This window comes from Mobula hypostoma, chromosome 4, assembly GCF_963921235.1.
Source record: "Mobula hypostoma chromosome 4, sMobHyp1.1, whole genome shotgun sequence".
In the NCBI taxonomy this organism is placed as follows: Eukaryota; Metazoa; Chordata; class Chondrichthyes; order Myliobatiformes; family Myliobatidae; genus Mobula; species Mobula hypostoma.
This window is the reverse complement of record NC_086100.1, coordinates 187208867-187225641: the sequence shown is the minus strand read 5'-3', so window position 1 is coordinate 187225641 and position 16775 is coordinate 187208867. Positions and strand designations below refer to the sequence as shown.

The 16775-nt window shown below is 45.5% G+C and overlaps 1 protein-coding gene across 5 annotated transcripts in view; it reads right to left on the bottom strand.

Annotated features, from left to right (window-relative positions):
- gfra4a (GDNF family receptor alpha 4a) overlaps positions 1-16775 on the bottom strand; it is a 422120-nt gene that overhangs the window by 230320 nt on the left and 175025 nt on the right. The gene's annotated exons all lie outside the window — the stretch shown is intronic.

Sequence of the window (16775 nt, the reverse complement as noted above, 5' to 3'; positions counted from 1 at the left end):
CAGTGTGGGGCTCCACTCCTCGTACAGACACTAGAGCAATATGTGGTTAAGTGCCTTGCTCAAGGACACAAACACGCTGCCACAGCTGAGGCTCGAACTAGCAACCTTCAAATCACAAGATGAGCGCCTTAACCACTTGGCCACGTGCCCAACACAACAAGCAACAAGACATTGAACAACCTTCCTGATGGTCATAATGATGACACAGAGATCTTGCAGATGCTGAAAACCTGGAGTAACACATAGAAATCTGGAGGAATTCAACAGGTCGGGCAGCACCTATGGAGGGAAGTGGGCAGTCAATGTTTTGCGTTGAGACCCTTCATCTGGACTTGAGACACAGACGGGTGGTAGCCAGTATAAAAGCTGGGGGGAAAGGGTGGAACAGGAACTTGCTGGTGATAGGTGGGTCCAGGTAAATGGATTATGAGCAGGTGAGGGAAGAGCAAGAGTGGGACTGCTGTCAGAAACCGGGAGGTGATAGGTGAAAGTGACAAAGGGCTGAAGAAGGATAGGATAGTTTAGTGTTGCATGGAATAAAGGGAGGGTTATGGGGAGGTAGCCAGAGGGAAGAGTGTGTGGATGATGGGTAGATGGAGATGGCTGGGGAGGGAAATAGATAGGGTAATGGGGGGCAGTTGAATAAGGGAGAAAAAAAAAGGGACAGAGGGAAGCAGTTATTGGAAGTTAGAGAAATTGTCAGCTCTTGCTCTGCATCTCTGCAGCATCAGAGATGTGTACAAATCAAATCCTCTTTCGGCCTTAAGATATAGGAGCGGAATTAGGCCATTTTGCCCATCAAGTCTGTTCCACCATTCAATTATGGCTGATTTTTTTTTCAACTCTGTTCTCTTGCCTTCTTCATTGACCCTCTTTACCAATCAAGGACCTAACCCTGCCTTAAATACACGTATTGACAGCCCCCACAGCCCTCCACGGCAACGAACTTCAGATTCACCACCTTCTTTCTAAGGGAATTCCTCCTCATCTCATTTTCTTCTGAGATTTTGGAACACACACAAAACGCTGGAGCAACTCAGCAGGCCGGGCAGCTTCTATGGAAAAGAGTAGAGCCGATGTTTCAGGCCGAGACCGTTCAGCAGGAGGTTTTTGGATCCTTCTAAATGGCATTGCTCCTCCTTGCAGTAAACCAGACCCAGCTGCACTAATAGCAATTGCCCAATCAAGTCAAAGTTGAGTTTATTCATAAATAAAAATCCTCAGCTTTTATGCAAACCAGCCTCTCAGATACCATCTATATTTTGGATATTCAAGCCTTGACGAATTAATGATCTGCCTTATGCTGTTTGATTGAAATTGCTTAGTATTTACCAGATTAAAAATTTAAAAAGGCTTTAAGTTAATTGATTTCCTTTCTTCCTTCCATTGTCCCAGACTCACTCCTGTGGTGGGAATACAAGACAGGAGTGCAGCACGTGAGAGGAAGGAAGCTGGTGGAGTTTCCCTCAGGGAAACTCAAATCCTGGACAAACGCAGCGGGAGTAGGAGCTGCAGCATTTCAGCAATAACCTGCCAGGTTACACTACACTACAATAATTTTTTGGAGTGAAAAACAGAGTCAATGTTTTCTACCTGTACATAGATATTTACTTCCTTTTGTCTATTTATCTTCTTTTCCCATTGAGGTCCCTATAGGACCTAACTTCACTCATTTCAGCACGGAACTGATTCCAAAATCTACGAATTCATTTTCAAGGAGTCTACAACTCATGTATTCAGTATTACCTATCTACCTATCTATCTGTCTGTCTGTCTAACTGTCTATCTGTCTGTCTATCTATCTCTTTACCTATCTATCTATTCGTATATGCACAGGTCGTCTTTTGCACATTGTTTGTCAGTCTTTGTGTGTAGTTTCTCATTGATTATAAGGTATTTCTTTGCTCTACTGTGAATGCCCACAAGAAACCGAATCTCAGGGTAGTATATGGTGACATATGCATACTCTGGTAATAAATTTACTTCGAACTTTTGAACCTTTTAAAGGAAGTCTGAGGTTTCACGACCAGGTATTTTGACTGGATGGTGGTTTCACTCCGCAAGATATCTGCCATCACCTTGTAATTAGCCCATGTCTCCCAAAGCTGCTGTATCATTCAGTGACTTGGTTGAGAAATGGCAAGAGTGATTGATGTTTAAAAAAACAGTTAGTGTGCATCCATATCTGGTTACATTCCCAACCTTGAAGGAAATGAATTTCAATATGTTCTTCATATCTCTGCAGTTTGACTTCTCCTACAATGCGATTGAATTTTACTGAGATCTACACAGAATGCAGGGGCAGTAACATTCAGTTTATGTCCTATATAAAGGGATATCAATGCTCAAATAGGTAGAAGTATCTATAAAATATTAAGTTCAAAATTGAATCAAAATTAATTCATCATGGGGCAGAGCAAACATAACTGTTTTATGCCTGTTTGTCTGTTTTCTATCAAATGAGAACAAGATTGAGAAAACAATTTTTCTTCAACAAATTAGAAAACAAGATTTTAGAGGAACATGACATGGAACTTCTCCTCTCAGAGGGTGGTGAGAAGGTGGAACGAGCTGGCAGCGGAAGTGGTGGATGCAACATTTAAGAGAAATTTGGATCGGTGTATGGATGAGAGGGGCATGGAAGGCTACGGTCCAGGTGCACGTCAAAGGGACCAGGCAGAATAGTAGTTCAGCACAGACTAGATGGGCCGAAGGCCTTGTTTCTGTCCTGTAGTGGTCTATGGCTCTAATTATCACAGTTAGAAACAGGCCCTTCAACTCAACCTGTCCATGCTGACCAAGATCTCGTTCTAAGTCAATTTCATCTGCCTGCTATTAAACCATTCCACTCTATGTACCCGTCCAAATGTTCTTAAGCATTGTAATTTTACCTCCCCTTCTTGTAACTCATTTCTTACACCCACCACCCTTGTGTTAAATACGAGGGGTGATTGATAAGTTCATGGCCTAAGGTAGGAGGAGTTAGTTTTAGATGTACGGGGTCTCTTTTTTTTGTATGTTAAATTTAAAATGGTTTCTTTGTTATGTTAGTCTTTTAAATTGCTGTGTATGTGGATTAAAATGGTTTCTTTGTTATGTTAAATGCTGAGAAAGTCTCCAGCTAGACATTTGCTTGGGTTAATACAGACAGCAGGGTACTATTAGCCAGTGGGTGTTCATGTTATTGTTCTTCGGGTGATAATGCTGTCTCATATGATTGGGAACGGGGGTGTTTGGCGGGGAGTTGGAGGAGAGACGGGGAGGATGGTGGATGGGGTTTTGGCGGGGAGTCGGAGGAGAGACCGGGAGGACGGCGGACGTGTGGGGGTTTTGGCGGGGAGTCAGAGGAGAGACGAAGAGGACGGCGGACATGTGAAAACGCTCCGGTCGATCACCCCGGGTGGTCCCGAGCCGCGAGTCGACAGGGTCCGGGTGGTTGTCGGGAATCTTTGAGCTCCAACTTGTGCATGAAAAACTTGGACTTTGGTAAATCTGGTGCCTTTTTTTCCCATTACTTCCTTTTCTGTATCAAATCTATATTAATTTCATAGACTTAGTAATATCTATAAAGTGTACTTGGTAAAACGTACTGGGTGTGCTGGCTGATGATTGATTCGGGCGGCAACCGATTCCATGGGAAGCGTTCAGGCGGGTGCTGGGCCGGATTTCCCCTAGACATATACGAGCAATATAGCTGAGCGTTACATAGAAAACCTAGCACATTTATTTCTCAACATAGTCCCCTCCTACATGTACACACTTAGTCCAGCGGTCGTGGAGCATACGGATCCCTTCTTTGTAGAAGTGGTCCACAGCAGGGGTGACTGATAAGTTCATGGCCTAAGGTAGAAGGAGATGAGTTATACGGCTCTTGTTACGGGCACGTGCAGTTCAACTCTTTGAGTGAAAATGCAGGAAGATTAAAGTTAATAACTCATCTTCTTCTACCATAGGCCATGAACTTATCAATCACCACTTTCTGGAGGTCCAAGGCGCTGACTTCTACAAAGAAGGGATCCATATGCTCCACGACCACTGGACTTGGTGTGTAAATGTAGGAAAAATAAATGTGCTAGGTTTTCTAAAATTGACTCCTTCTACTTTAGGGCACGAACTTATCAATCACCCCTCGTACCTGCCCCACAGACCCCTTTTAAAATTTCCCCTCTATCATAAACCTAAAATCTCTAGCTTTAGACTCCCAGCCCTTGGAAAAAGACAGGAATAACAGTAAAAAGGGTTTCAGAGGGGTGAGAAATTATATTTCAGCAATTTCTTCCTGCTCCCCCTTCTCTCTTTTTCCATTCCCCATTCTGGCTCCTCTAACACCACTTTCTCTTCTCCTCACCTGCTCATCACCTCTTTCTGGTCCTCCTACCCCTTTTCCTTTCTGTCATGGTTCAGTGTCCTCTCCTATTAGATTCAGCCCTTTACCTCTACCACCTATCACCCTTCACCTTCCTACTTCAACCCTCTTCCCTCTCTCACCTTACTTCCCCATCAAATGGCTCACCTATCACCTTGCAGCTTCCCCTCCCCCACCCCACCTTCTTATTTTGGCTTCTTCCCCCTTCCTTTCCAGTCACCCTGAAGGGTCTCGGCCCGAAGCATCAACAATTTATTCCTCTCCATAGATGCTGCTTGACCTGCTGATTTCCTCCAGTATCTTGGACAGTGTTGTAGAACGGAGGGGCAGACCTAGGGATACATAGATCCTTGAAAATGATGAACACACGTCATGAAGTAGGAATATGGTACGCTTGGCTTCATTTGAAAAGGCTTGGTGTACTTCACAGCCCGAAACGTTGACTGTTTACTCTTTTCTATAGATGCTGCCTGGCCTGCTGAGTTCCTCCAGCATTTTGTGTGTGTTGCTTTGGATTTCCAGCATCTGCAGACTGCATGAGTTGGGATGTCATGTTACAGCAGGTTGGCATGCACCTAGAATATTGTGTGTAGTTCTGGTCACTATAGGAATGGTATGATAACAACATCAAAAATACATTTGGATGGCTTCATTAATAAGAAAAGTTGAAATTGAACCAGAGGGAACAGAGGGAAGGACGGAGAGATGGAGAGAGGGAAGAGAGGGAGGGAGGGAGAGAAAGAGAGAGAGAGAGAGAGAGAAGAGAAAGATGTATATATACAGTATATGACTGTTAGAATTCTTTGTTTTCTGTATCTCTACATTACTAAACAAATATTTTGTATTATATGTTTTTGTAACTCTTATGAAGTGATTTCTTGTGGGAATAGATAAGTGAATGCTTATTACTGAATCAGAAAAGAACATAAATTTTAAAATAATTTTCATTTACATCACACTGTATATATTGGCTGTCTTTTTGAGGCATCATCTTTTGAAGCTGTCCTCTTATATAATTACTGTAAATAATTTTGTATTTTATGTATTGCACAGTTCTGCTGTCACAAAACAACAGATTTCAAATATGTCAGTGATAATAAAGCTGATTCTGACTTTGACCATGCCCCTACCTCCAGTCCCTAAAGAATTCCTCTCAGTCTTATATATGTCAATGAGATCACACCTCATTCTTATCTCCGGGGCAATCTTAGTTGATCTCTCATTATAGAAAACCTCCTTAACCCAGAATTGAACCTACGTGGCACTGAGAATATGCTCCCCTCTATAAGGGGGACCAAACCTGCATACAGCATGCCATATGTGGTTTCACCAAAGCCCTCTACAATTTGTACATTTTGACGCTAGGTTCTGGTTGTAAAGAAAGCAGATAGTTTTCCTTTTCCAAGCATCCAACATTTACTCTCCTCTTTTCCCCAGTAATCCCCACTGGACTTCTGCTCTTATCTTTCAATTAATTTTCAGTTCTTTGATGAAACAGTGATAAAAGACCTGCTACAATCGCAGCTTTCAACTTCAATGATGGTCTTCTGCTATTGCTCCACAAGAGGGGTCCTCTGACCCAGCCGAGCTCTGCTCATTTGAAATTCTTTGTCTGGAAAGCAGACTGCTACGAAGATAGAATAATATTCAAGGTCTACTGTCACTGGAAACAAAAAAGGTCATTCATATTTAGGTCTGTTCACAGGGGTTTAAAAGTTAAATCAAAAGCAGTCCTTGGAAAATTTAACTACCTTTCAGCAACAAAATCTGTTCAAAGGGAAGAAAAAAATGCACCCCCCGAAACGGCAATGAAAAGATCTATTACATTGGAAATCTCAAATACTCAATTCTATGAGAAACATCTGGAGATATATTTTTTGTCAGTCCCTTTGGACTGCAAGAAGTAAGATAAGGAGACTAGCTTTAATGGCTTCGGTAGCACTGCAGTAACTCAACATCCAAAAGCAATAAATAAGGTGCAGATATGCGAGCTGCTCACTCATTCCTCACCTCGCTTTGGGCTCCTCCTCCACGGCTGCAAAATGATACTTAAGCGAACTTGTTCGCTGGTTGGATCAGGTGGGCTATTTTCTATGCCAAAATCCTTGAATCCTCTCCCTTCCAGCATTGTGGGTCTAGTCACATCTCAAAGACTTGAGATTTCCAGTGCTTACATTGCAGTTTGGGGTGTCAAGAAGACAGCCCACTGCACCTTCTCAAGGGCAGCAAGGGGATGGACATAGAAACTTAGAATGCAATGGACACTACAGGTCCTTCAGCCTGCAATATTGTGGCGACCTTTTACCCTACTCTAAAATCAATCTAACTCTACCCTCCATTGTCCTAGCCATCCACTTTTCCCTCCTGTACAACCCTTCACTTTTCAATCATCCATGTGCCTATCTCAGAATCTCTTAAATGTCCCTAATGTATCTTAAACACAAAATACTCTGCAGATGCCGGGGTCAAAGCAACACTCACAACACGCTGGAGGAACTCAGCAGGTCGGGCAGCATCCGTGGAAAAGATCAGTTGACGTTTTGGGTCGGAACCCTTCATCAGGACTGCAGAGGGAAGGGGCAGAGGCCCTATAAAGAAGGTGGGGGGAGGGTGGGAAGGAGAAGGCTGGTAGGTTCCAGGTGAAAAACCAGTAAGGGGAAAGACAAAGGGGTGGGGGAGGGGAAGCAAGGAGGGGATGGGCAGGAAAGGTGAAGAAGGAATGGGGGAAAACACAATGGATAGTAGAAGGAGGCGGAACCATGAGGGAGGTGATAGGCAGCTGGGGGAGGGGGCAGAGTGTAATAGGGATAGGGGAAGAGAGGGGGAGGGAATTACCGGAAGTTGGAGAATTCTATGTTCATACCAAGGGGCTGGAGACTACCTAGATGGTATATGAGGTTTTGCTCCTCCAACCTGAGTTTAGCCTCATCATGGCAGTAGAGGAGGCCATGTATGGACATATCCGAATGGGAATGGGAAGCAGAGTTGAGGTGGGTGGCAACCGGGAGATCCTGTCTGTTGTGGCGGACGGAGCGGAGGTGCTCGACGAAGCGGTCACCCGCATCTCCTCCATTTCCCGCACTTCAGCCCTCACCCCATCCTCCTGCCACGACAACAGGGACAGAGTTCCCCTTGTCCTCACCTACCACCCCACCAGCCTCCGCATCCAGCACATTATCCTCCGCAACTTCTGCCACCTTCAACAGGACCCCACCACTAAGCACGTCTTTCCCTCTCCACCCCTCTCCACTTTCTGCAGGGATCGGTTCCTCCGTGACTCCCTGATCCACACATCCCTCCCCATGGATCTCCCACCCGGCACTTACCCATGTAAGCGTAAGTGCTACACCAGCCCCTACACCTCCTCTCTCGCCACCATTCAGGGCCCCAAACAGTCCTTCCAGGTGAGGCAACACTTCACTTGTGAGTCTGTTAGGGTCATCTATTGCATCCAGTGCTCCCGGTGCGGCCTCCTCTACATTGGTGAAGCCCGACGCAGATTGGGGGACCGCTCCGTCGAGCACCTCCGCTCCATCCACCACAACAGACAGGATCTCCCGGTTGCCACCCACTTCAACTCTGCTTCCCATTCCATTTCAGATATGTCCGTACATGGCCTCCTCTACTGCCATGATGAGGCTAAACTCAGGTTGGAGAAGCAACACCTCATATACCATCTAGGTAGTCTCCAGCCCCTTGGTATGAACATAGAATTCTCCAACTTCCGGTAATTCCCTCCCCCTCCCTTCCCCTATCCCTATTTCACTCTGCCCCCTCCCCCAGCAGCCTATCACCTCCCTCATGGTTCCACCTCCTTCTACTACCCATTGTGTTTTCCCCTACTCCTTCTTCACCTTTCCCGCTTATCACCTCCCTGCTTCCCCTTCCCCCACCCCTTTATCTTTCCCCTTACTGGTTTTTCACCTGGAACCTACCAGCCTTCTCCTTCCCACCCTCCCCCCACCTTCTTTATAGGGCCTCTGCCCTTCCCTCTACAGTCCTGACGAAGGGTTCCGGCCTGAAACGTTGACTGATCGTTTCCACAGATGCTGCCCGACCTGCTGGGTTCCTCCAGCGTGTTGTGAGTGTCCCTAACGTAGCTTCCTCTGCCACCACTGCTGGCAGGGCGTTCCATGCACCCACCACTCGCTGTGTAAAAAAACTTACCCCTGATATGCCTCCACACAGTCTTCTAATTATCTTAAAAATTTGCACCCTCGTATTAGCAATTAAATACTCATTCAGCCTGCTCTTGAATTACTTCAATAGAAAGTAAAATATAACATATATTTGAAAATGATCAAAGGCAGGAGATCCAATATTGGAGCAGAAATGGGTCATTTAACTCCATTGATCACTTTTACAAATTACAAATATCGATTAATCTTAGATTTACTCACTATAATAATTAACTCACTATAAATTTCTATATGTGGAAGAAAGTACCAGAATTCCTTCACCCATGGTACTTTGTGCATAAAGGGTCTGTCTGTAATTTTTAAGCTTACCTGCTGGTCCAAGACCCAATCAATAGCAATATTTTCTTACTGACGATTGGATCAGTTCCTTTAAAACAGAAACATTGAAAACTTTGATCAAAGGATCAATTCAAATAATTTTGTTCTCTTTTATTTTTAAGCCTGGGGGGATTGAAAATTTGGCTGAGTGGTGTAATAACAATAACCTCTCACTCAATGTGAATAAGATCAAGGAACTATTTGTAGACTTCAGGAGAGGGAAACCAGAGATCATGAGCCAGTAATCATCAGAGGATCAGAGGAGGAGAGAGTCAGTAACTTTAAATTCCTGGGTGTCACTACTTCAGAAGACCTGGCCTGGACTCATTGTATAAATATAATTGCAAAGAAAACACAACAGCACTGCTATTTCACACAAAAAAATGCTGGTGAACGCAGCAGGCCAGGCAGCATCTATAGGAAGAGGTACAGTCGATGTTTCAGGCTGAGACCCTTCGTCAGGACTAACTGAGAGAAGAGATCTTGACAGTAGAGGAGGACGTGGATAGACATATCAGAATGTCCACTCCTCTACTGTCAAGATGAAGCCACACTCAGGGTGGAGGAACAACACCTTATATTCCGTCTGGGTAGCCTCCAACCTGATGACATGAACACTGACTTCTCTAACTTCCGTTAATGCCCCATCCGTTATTTATTTATTATTGTTATTTTTATTTTTTTCTCGCTCTCTCTCCTTTTTCTCCCTCTGTCCCTCCCACCATACTCCTTTCCCATCCTCTGGGGTTCCCCCTCCCCCTTTCTTTCTCCCTAGGCCTCCTGTCCCATGATCTTCTCCCTTCTCCAGCCTCATATCCCTTTTGCCTATCACCTGTCCAGCTCTTGGCTCCATCCCTCCCCCTCCTGTCTTCTCCTATCATTTTGGATCTCCCCCTCCCCCTCCAACTTTCAAATCTCTTACTAACTCTTCCTTCAGTTAGTCCTGACGAAGGGTCTCGGCCTGAAACGTTGACTGTACCTCTTCCGAGAGATGCTGCCTGGCCTGCTGTGTACACCAGTATTTTTTGTGTATGTTGCTTGAGATTCCAGCGTCTGCAGGTTTCCTCGTGTTAGCACTGCTATTTCCTCAGGAGTCTGCAAAGATTTGGCATGTCATCAAAAACCTTGGCAAGCCTCTGTAGATGTGTGGTGGGAAGTGTGCTGACTGGCTGCAATACAGCCTGGTATGGGAACACCAATGCTTTTGAGCAGAACATCCTACAAAATGTAATGGACTCAGCCCAGTACATCACGAGTAAAACCCTCTCAATTATTGAGCATGTCTACATGACATGCTGCTGTAGGAAAGCAGCATCCATTATCAAAGATCCTCACCACTAACACCATGCTCTTTTCTCACTGCTGCCATTAGAAAGAAGGTACAAGTGCCTCAGAACTTGCACCAACAGATTCAAGAACAGTTACTACCCCTCAATCGTCAGGCTCTTGAACAAAAGGGGATAATAACACTTACTTAAGGACTCTTATATCTGGTTACAGTATTTCATACTCATTATTTATTGATATTTTTTTATACCTGCATTTGCACAATTTGTTGTTCATTGATCCCGTTTACAGTTACTGTTCTATAGATTTGCTAAGTATGCCCACAAAAAAGAATCTCAAGAATATGGTGACATGTATGTACTCTGAAAATAAATTTTACTTTGAGTATCTTGCACACAGATCATACGTCTTCATTCCCCATTCCTTTTCACAGTAACCTCTAACAGGATAAGATAGACAGCCCATTAACAGGGAGGACATTGTTGATGGTGGGAAAATCCAAAAGAGGGATCGCAGTCTCAGGATAATCCTTGGAATTTCTTCTACCAGAGGGTGCCAAATAACCATACGGTACCACAGTGATGTGTAGAAGGGCATTTGTGAACGCACAACACATTGATCCTTGAAGTGGATAGGCTAGAGCAGCAGAACCAGAAGATGATTCTTGTAACACCTTCGAGCCATGGCACCCAGCTAGTCCCTGATTTAATCCTAGACAATTTACAACCACCAATTAACCTAGTAACTGATAGGTCTTTGGACTGTGAGAGGAAACCCTCGCAGTCACAGGGGGAATGTACAAACTCCTGACAGGCAGTGGCAGGAATCGAACCTGGGTCGTCTGTACTGTAAAATGTTGTGCTAACCAATATGTTACCCTGCTGAACCATATTCTGCCTTGAGATTCATTTTCTTACAGGCATTCACACTAGAACAAACAAAAATACAATAAGATCAATGCTAAACTAAACATAAAGACTAACAACCAATGTGCAAAAGAAGACAAAATGTGCAAATACAAGTATAATAAATCAGTAAGTAAATAAATAATACTGAGAACAGGGGTTGTAGAGTCCTGGAAAGTGAGTCTATGGATTGTGGAATCAGTCCTGAGTAGAGGCGAGTGAAGTTACCCACACTAGTTTAGAAGACTGATGGTTGAAGGGTTAAGAGGGGGGTCAGCAAGGCAGAGACGAATGGCGATTGGTAGACAAAGGAGGGGGGGTTGTTGAAAGACGACAGACAGATTGAGCAAAGTAGGGGAGGGGGAGGTAGGGCCTTGGGACACATTATGGATGGAGGCAGACAGAAAATAGAATGCAGATGGAGCCAAGTAGGGGATGAGGAGGGCAAAGTTATAGACAGCTGATGTTGGGTGATGCGGGAACACAAAGAATACTAGTGCTGTAATCTGACGAATAAGGAAGGCGAAAATGGTAGCAATTGTGTTCCCACTGGAAATCTAAATTAAAAACAGAAAATGCGGGTGACACTCAGCAGAATCTCAGGCTAAAGACCATTCATTATAAAATTATGAGAGGGATAGACAGGCAGACAGCTGACATCTTTAGCCCAGGGTCAAGACTTCTAATTCTAGAAGCCATGTGTTTTAACACGAGAGGAGTAAAGTTCTAAAGGAGATGTGCTGGATAAGTTTTTCCACAGAGGGTAGTGGGTGCCAGGAGTGAGCTGCCACGGTGCTGGTGGTGAAGGCAGATAAGAAAGAGGCATTTACAAGACTTACAGATAGACGCGTGAATATGCAGAGAATGAGGGATATGGACCATGTGCCTGTTGAAGAAATTAATTCAGCACAACTTTTCTGGGCTGAAGCACCCGAAGCCGTGCTGTACAGTTCTGTGTTCTCTGAGAAGGGACAAGCTGGATTGCCCTTACGTAAAGATAGAGACTGGTGGCCTTCCAACCTGCAACTGCTCCATCTATCTGTGACTGCATTAAGACGTGGTGCATGCCATAGACTCTATTTTTCTCTCTATCTTTTTGGCCAGTTTGTGTGACCATTAAGTGATCTGGAGGCTACTTACAGCAGGGGTCCCCATCCTTTTTTGCACCGCGGACCAGTTCAATATTGAAAATATTCTTGCGGACCGGCCGACCGGTGGGGGGGGGGGGCGGGCGGTGTTCAAGTAGGGTTAAGCTCACCTCAACATGTCTTTTACAGTTAGGGCTGCCAACTTTCTCATTCCCAAATAAGGGACAAATGTAGCAGTCAAATCCCGGGACACTTTACCCCTGGAAAGACTACCATGACCATGAAGCCTTGCGCGGGCACCTGTGTGCGTGTGCGTGATATGCCCATGTGCGTACGTGCCGATTTTTTCCACCACAAATCGGTTTTGCCTTCATCTTCCCGACTATACTGTACATACATTATTTCTACCTTATGTAGGCTGTGTATTTATCATATCATTCCTGCTTTTACTATATGTCAGCATTATTTATTTTCGGTTTTATGTGTTATTTGATATGATTTGGTAGGTTATTTTTCGGGTCTGGGAACGCTCAAAAATTTTTCCCATATAAATTAATGGTATTTGCTTCTTCGCTTCACCCCATTTTGGCATGAAAGGTTTCAAAGGAACGCTCTTCCTTAGTGGGGGAAATACGGAACAAGGACGGTCCCGTATGGGACAAACCAATTTAGCCCAATGTACGGGATGTCCCGGCTAATACGGGACAGTTGGCAACCCTACGTTCAAGTTCAACAGTGCGTGACAGGGAATGAGGAAAGCTGCATCTGACTCATATCGTTTCCTCGCAGCCCGGTAGCACATCCTTTGCGGCTCGGTACCGGTGGTAGGGGACCAATGACTTACAGTACCTGGAGGTTCTTAACCTCTTCCCTAATTCCTTAAAACCGAACTGCAGGGGTTGAAGTTGGGAGGAACTGTAGATGGAAGCAGATAAATCAAAGTTCATTTTTGCCGCAGTCTGTAAGGAATTTGTACGTTCTGATGGGTTTCCTCCCACATTAATTGGTCACATGGATGTGACTGGGGAACACAGGCTCGCTGGGTCAGAAGAGCCCGCCGGCATGCTGTATCTCTAAACTAAAAAAAATGAGGAAGTTGGAGCCACACGCACGAATTGCTGGAGGAACTCACACAAAATAAACAAATGCAAAAAATAATAACAATGATAATTACATACATACATAAATAATGCTGAGAACATGAGTTGTAGAGTCCTTGAAAATGAGTCCACAGGTTGTGGAATCAGTTCAGTGTTTAGGCAAGTGAAGTCATCCAGGCTGGTTCAGGAGCCTGATGATTGAGGGGTAATAACTGTTCCTGAACCTGGTGGTGTCGGACTTGAAGTTCCTGTGCCTTTTTCCTGATGGCACACTGTGAAGAGAGACTCTCACGTTCAAGCTCAAGTTTAATTATCATTCAACCATACATGAATGTAGCAAAAACTAAACAGCATTCTTCTGCGGCCAAGGCACAAAACACAATAGCCAAAGTACGCAGCACACTGCAAAGAGCACGCAGCACAAATAGCACTTCAGAAAAATATACAGACAGGATGTGCGGTTATGGTCCAAAAGCGGGGAGAGAGAGAGACACACACACTGAAGTGGATCAATAGTTCACTGACTTTAATGGGAACTGTGTAGAAAAAAAAAGGGATAAAATAAATGCTAGGCCAACAAGGGTCATTAGCTAGAACTGTCAAACTAAAGCTAATAGTGGCTCAGCTGTAGTAGCTTAATACTAAATAAATACAGCTCTTTAACAGCGTCAGGCTAAACAGTAGTCTTGTTTCACAGAACTAGGACAATGGTAAGTGGGAACATAGGTGTTGCTTTGCTTTTGATGAAGTCTCAATAAAACTGGAATGAGAGGAAGGGAATTAAATATCAACGCAATGAAACGACAATTGGCTGGAATATGCATACTTACAAGCATGATTGCCCAGCTCATTCCACAGCCCACCTGCAAGGGCGTGAAGACCCCGCGGCGGAGTCCTTGGTTGTGACAACGCCCCCCTCCCGAGGCACAGCTCCTGGGGTGCTGGAGACCTGTGCCTGCTGGGAGTCCTGGATCAGAGACTTATCCAGAATGTCAACAGCTGGAATGCAGTTATGTTCCTCAGGGTATACCCCTCCGAATCTATGCGATACTGGACCCTGCCCCTTAGCTGGCAAGACACCAGAATACGCTGCACAGAATAAACCAGACACCATCCACTGAGTGAACGGGGGTGGGGGGGGGGTGACTGGAGCCAGGGGGGAGGTAGTCACAGGCTTGAGCTGGGAAGCATGGAACACTGGGTGGATCTTCTACATGAGACCTTGTTGATGGCTTTCCACTACAACTGGGAGCGTGGGACCGACTTGCGGCTCGGCGTTCAAGGGAAGGTCTCAAGATGCCAGCTAGACTTTCACTCCTGGCACGAGAGGCCTCAAATGTTGAGGCAATGAGCCTGCTGGGCATGTTGTTCCTGAGCATGAGGCACCGAAGCCCTGGCTTATCTCCATGTGTGCTTGTTGCACTGGAACAACAGTTCAGCAGCAGTAACTCCCACATCAGTCTCTTGGTGAGGGAAGAGTAGTGGCTGGAATCCCTTCTGGCATTCATATGGGGATATCCTAGTGGAGGAAGACTGGAGGTTATTATGGGAAAAACCAATTGGGTGGTCCAGGACGCAGGGTTGGAAGAGATAAGGCAGCAATAGTGTTGTCTCCAGCTCCTGGTTCGCTCTCTCAGTCTGGCTGTTAGCTCGGGGGTGGAAACAAGATGAGAGGCTGGCCGTGGCTCCCACAAGGGTACACAAGGCATCCCAGAAACAGGACGTGAACTGTGGTCCTTGATCAGCCACTATGTCCTGAGGGCAGCCTAAACACACGTTGAACCATGAGGGTGGCTGTGTCACGAGCCGATGGGAGCTTATGGAGAGTAATGAAGTGGGCAGCCTTAGAGAGTTGATCCACAGCTAGAAGAATGTTTCCATCAGAAGGGGGAAGACCACGATGAACTACACCGGGAGGTGGGACCAGGTGAGGTACAAGCAGCAGACGTAGCAGGCCCGCAGGACGATGGCGTGATATCTTGTTTTGGGCGCAAGTGAAACAGGCAGAGATGAAGTCGTGGATGCCCTCAGACAAAGATAGTCACCAAAATCATCTCTTGATAAATTCCAGGGTCCACTGAATTCCTAGTTGGCCAACCAGGCAGGAAGAGTGACCCATTCCAACACTCCAAGGTGCACCATGAAGGGACAAACAACCTTGGGAGCTCCCCCACCTGGGCTTGGGTCTGACTGTTGGGTCTGGCCCTCACCTCCACCTTTACTTCCCAAAGTTCTGGAGCAGCAATGCACGAGCAAAGGAGAATGAGCTCTGGATTGGCATTGTCCTTAGACACATCGAACTGCCAAGAGAGGGCATCGGTTTTGGTATCCTTGCTGCCGGGATGGTAGGTAAGAGTGAAATTAAACCGGGTGGAGAAGAGGGCCCAGCAAGCTTGATAGGAGTTGAGTCCCGAATGTAGGAGAGTTTCACCCCCTCCAGCCAGTGTCAGAGCCTGCACTTTACACAAGTCCACTTAAACACAGTAAAGGTGAGTATATAGACCAAAAATCTACACCTGTTCTTTGTGGAACTCACACTTCTTTGGCTTGGCATAAAGGTTATTCTTAAGGAGCCCTCTGAGAACCCTTTGGACATATTGCACATGTTCCTGGTGAGAGCAGGAATAGACCAGGATGTCCAAATACACGAAAACAATCAGATTCAACATGTCCCTGAGCACAGCATTGACCAGGGCCTGCAAAACAGCACAGACATAAGCAACACCAAAGATCATCACGAGGTATTCATAGTGGCCAGTGAAGGCATTAAAAAATGCTGTCTTCCGCTCGTCCCCTTCTCAGGTATGAACAGGGGTATGAATATGCATTGTGCAGATCTATCTTGGAAAATATGGTTGTTCGCTGGAGATGTTCGAAGCAAAGGCAAGCAGGGGAAGAGGGTAGCGGTTCCTCACTGTGATGTTTCTTAGGGGGCCAATAATCAATTCAGGAATGGAGCTTGCTATCCTTGCTGGCGAGGCTGATGGATGTTGAAGAAGAGGATCTGGGAGATGCTGGGAGTGGTACTGACAGGGCTGCTGAACTGCAGCCGTGAGAGCGGTAATGGCTGCCATCTGATTCTGGCTGTCTGCAGTGAGTTGTTGAACTGTTGCTGTCAGGGCTGGCACATGTTCTTCCAGCTGGGACTGGATTTGCCACTCTGAAAGTAGTTGCCACACGGCACGAGAGACATCGGCCAACCCAGATTTTAGTGATTTTAGTTTCTCCTCCACGATCTTCAATTTTGACTGAGCTTCTCATTCTGAGAATATCTGTCGCACTGCTACAGTCACTTCTCTCACAGCAGCTTCAACTGACTGTAACCTATCCCCTCTCTGGGCAATGAACGTCAGGGCCAAGGTCAGCAGTTATCTCTCTGCTGGTTCCATTTTTGTTGGCTGAGAATTGCTGACAGAATAGCCCACGTGTGGAAAGAGAGACAATGAAGTGGATCAACAGCTTACTGACTTTAATGGGAACTGTGCAGAAAAAAAGGGAGTAAAAAAAATGCT